This window comes from Tympanuchus pallidicinctus, unplaced genomic scaffold, assembly GCF_026119805.1.
Source record: "Tympanuchus pallidicinctus isolate F22 unplaced genomic scaffold, pur_lepc_1.0 scaffold3, whole genome shotgun sequence".
NCBI classification, from domain to species: Eukaryota; Metazoa; Chordata; class Aves; order Galliformes; family Phasianidae; genus Tympanuchus; species Tympanuchus pallidicinctus.
Window position 1 is genome coordinate 88,858,739 of NW_026294747.1, and position 4,250 is coordinate 88,862,988.

At 33.2% G+C, this 4,250-nt stretch overlaps 1 long non-coding RNA gene across 1 annotated transcript; it reads left to right on the forward strand.

The window, feature by feature from the left end:
- Positions 1-485: 485 nt before the first annotated feature.
- LOC128085838 (uncharacterized) lies at positions 486-3,782 on the forward strand. The gene is made up of 3 exons (XR_008209125.1): positions 486-592; positions 845-955; positions 3,080-3,782. It is a non-coding gene; the product is annotated as an uncharacterized LOC128085838 (long non-coding RNA).
- Positions 3,783-4,250: the final 468 nt, after the last annotated feature.

Below are 4,250 nucleotides of genomic sequence, written 5' to 3' on the forward strand. Positions count from 1 at the left end.
ATGCCCTCAATGATATACTTTAACTTTTGGTTAGCCCTGAAGTGGCCAGGCAGTAAAAAAAATTAAAAAGGAAAAATTAAAAAAAGCAAATACCCTCACCAGCCTATAAGATTTCTACTGTGAAATACTGTATCTGTCTATAGCATATTTCAACTTTTGTTGTAGCTGTTCAAATAAATTCGCCATTTAGTGGTATGATATGTGCTATGTCTTAATAGAAAAACACAGAGAATATCATAAATAGACTTTCAAAATGAAAAGAAAAAAAAAAATGAAGGAACAGTGTCAAAATAATACTTCATCTAGGCTGATCAGGTTCAAAGTTTTGGTGCAAAGATGGCAGCATATCTGGTATCTAGAGTGCATATAATATTTCAGTGTTTTTCACTTGTATTCCATTGGACATTTTGTTATGTGTTTTTGTGTGACTTTTCTTACCCATTTACTCATTCTGCTATCTGCTATTGTTTGCTTTCTAGGTCAAGCTATTAGTATAGAAGATACTATCTTGACAGATCTTCTGGGACTCCATAAAGTAGAAGAAATCCATGGTATAGTTCACAGAGCTGTGCTCAAGTTGGGTACTTGAAACGTGAGTGGTGTCCGTCTTCTTCTATTTCCATTGAAAAGTATGTACAGATTGCTATCTTGATTAGATTTTATTACAGGAAATTCATGATACAAGTGAATAGTTTCATGTGAGCAAAATTCAGTGGCTTTTTGTATGCAGCGTAGTTTACAACATTGTGCACTGAATACAATTTAATTAAAGTTTTCAAAATATGAAATGTGATATGTATAAACAGAGGTTATAACTACTTTTCTTGTTCTCGGATTTTGGCAGGAACAAGCTGAATGTGGGCTGCCATGGAATTTTCTTATGAAGAGCATCACAGGAACAGAGCTGCTTTATTTGTCAGCTGATCAGCTGCTTGGGACTCTAGATTACAATCAAGTAAGGACTTGATAGAAATATGATTAGTATATCATTATTATTCCCTCCCTTGTTACACTTCAAGTCAAAAACTTTTTTCCTGAATTTTTATCAGTGACTTTTGTTTTCTTCAGATGTTATTCATGTGAGATTATATGTGCTATGTAACTATGTGTATTCTCAGAACATTCTTATCTTCATGTAGGAGTTAATAAAAACTGCAGCTTTCCCATCTTATGTTTTTCTAGATTTTGTTAAAAATCACTTAATATTATGCTGTCCATTTGCAGCATTTAAAAATGTCTTTTCTTATTGTATACAATAATAACAAGACAATTTCTTGAAACTATCTTAGCCCTTGTTCCAATATTTGATGAATTATTTTTATTAATGTATTTTTATTTTTATAATTTTGTTATAATCTTCTTTTATTTACCCTTCATTAGCTTTTAATCTCCTGTAGTTGCACAAAGAGATGATATTCTGATTTGCAGAAATCCTTTCTGTGAATCTCTTTGACGTTTATGACAGCAATAAGTAAAATACAAGGTTATGATGTAATTAATTTCTTTTGCCAGACATGGCTCTGTATTAGCTTAAACATTTTCACTTTTGACGAAATACCAGATCTTCATTGTTCATTCCAACCAAAAAAGTCACTGAAATCTTGATGAGTAAAGAGAAGACCTTGTGTTATCGACATACCTATGATTCACTCCACGTATGTCAGACAAATCTGTGAGTGTTCGCTATATGAACTTCTGAAAAGATAACGATCACATCAGGAGGATATTCTACATTTAAAACATTAAGTGAATTTCTAATTATTTTAATCTGCAATGTAAACAATGTGGGCTGCAGCATACCTAACTGTACACACAAATTCTACAGTCTCACCTTTGGGCTAGTTTAGATTCTTGTCAAGAATGATGAAATTATTTATGGCATTTAACAGGCACAAATTTCTTCATGGCATGTGTTGAGAAAAGCACTGATCTTACATACATAAGCAGAATTGTCATGCAAGTTAATGCATCTCTCTGCGATCTGTCATTTTTATTTTGTTAGAAGAGATCTAGTAGCATAATCAAATGGTAGTTATCCGAGTTCCTTTTCATTTCCTTCATGTTCAGTCTAAACATTGTAATGCATAAATGGTTGTGGATTTTCTTTATTGACACTCAAGAAATAAGATCTCAAACAAGCTGATGAAGCGCCTTCTTCCACATCTTTTCCCTCTACTTTCTTTTTCCTAGTATACTAAAAGGTATGAAATGGAAACAAATCTGAGTGTTATTCCACATGTTGCAACTACTTTTCTTCTAACTCTATTCAGAAGTTAGTGACTAATACAATGAATACTGAAAATGTGATAGAAGCTACCACCAAACAAGAGTTGAAGATTTGCTGTGGAGACAAAACTTATGGAGAGTTATGACTTTTTTGGAAGACTGACAGGAACAGTCAGGAAATGAGCTGTTAAGTCAGGTTGTTTTTTGTCTATATATAAATTTATATGATAATTTTTTGTCTTTTGTTGCTTTCTGACGTACTGAACTAGTACTGCTTTTCAGATGATCAGTTACATTTGAAGAATTGTTTTGTTAAATATGGATTTCATGTTGTAAAACTTTGTCAAATCCCTTAAAAATTCTTTCAGTTTGAATTTAATTCACTCTCTCCTCACTCCCAAATTGGGATTGGGAGTCTTTCTTTCCTGCTTACAGCAGGACATGAATTGTACTGAATTGTACTGCAAACGTCTTCTTCCAGTACAATTTCTAGCATGCCTTGAGTTCATCACTGATGATCAATCTTTCATCCTGTAGAGAAATGATATTTGAAGGAATGATATTCTTTCCTCCTTTGAGGAAACAATCATAAGAAATTTAAAACAAAAATGAAAACAAAACCTACCACTTGGTTTGAGCATCATTCTTTGTTATGCATGAACAATTATTATCTTTTTCTGCTAAGATAGGCATGAAATTGAGAGCTTTGAGTCTTAATACTTTCAGTGTCAATATTAGTATGTGTTTTCATTTTGTTATTCTTCATACATGAAAATGTATATATCTTAGGAAGAACACTCACTTTGCTCTCCCATTAGAATAGTGATTTGTATTTTTTTTTGTTTGTTTTCAGATTTCTGTTATCTGCAAATAACTTCCCCCTGTCAAGAATGAAGTCTTCTTATGCCTTGATTTCTAAAACTGGGCTGTTTGGAATATCGGAGGGGAGTTTCCACATAGCCAAACATACCTTCTCATTTCTCTGGTTGTATTTCACTCTCTTAGACTTCTTGGTCTGAACCAGTACGAAGAACATGTTCTGTTTCATTTCCCGGAAAGGAAATGTGTAAGTTCTACTTTCTGTATTTCTTATAGATTGCACCATCATTCTGAGGAGATGATATAAATCCTGTGCTTTCTGTTCCCGGAAATTTAGCTATGTTGCATTTGCTTGTATCATCGGTCTTCAGGAGTTAACCTGGAAAATTCCAATGAGATCAAATCTATTCTACTTCTAGTGCTAACTGATCAACTTTCAGACCTGCAGTGTTTAGTGATGATAAGGCTGAAAGATAAATGATCTTTGCTATGTTGTTAGCAATTGGGATTGATTGTTATATGAGATATTTTTGATGTTTTTGTAGCTATCCTTCTGTTATCCTTTCCTAAATAATAATCTACATTTTCTGACATTTTGAGACCAATTTGTTTTAAAGCACAAGCACTTTGCTTTTCAGAAGTTTATACTGTTATCTACATGCTAGGTGATATTCCTGGCTTCAGTGATGACCATCTATGGCTGTTAGTTCTCTGAGTACTACAATTAATGGCATGCCTCGAGCACAACTTCTTTTTAAAAGGGATGTGACATGTAACAGAAGTATTGAAATTTTTTCCAGCACTTGACTGGCTTGAACACTGAGTCTTTTTGGATCATGGATTCTCACAGATTCTTTTAAATAATAAACTTCAGTGGCTTGCTTCATCTACTAATTGCTCTATGCCACATATGAGGAGGAGATCAGGCAAACAATCTTTTGTTCTATTTCTCAAGAGTAGCTCTCTGTCCACACACCAGCATGGTCTTCAAAATCCTCAGTTAGAAGTGTTTTCTGCAAGGTATTTATACCTGAATAAACAAATCTTCATGAAATAAACACTAACGGTTACTAATGATTCAGCAATTATTAATAATGATTTTAAATCTTCTCAGTTTTATACTGCTCTATCTTAGACATTTAGACTCTTCTGACAACTCCCAGTATCGTCATTAACAACTGCTTTAATAGAAATATGTGTAAAAG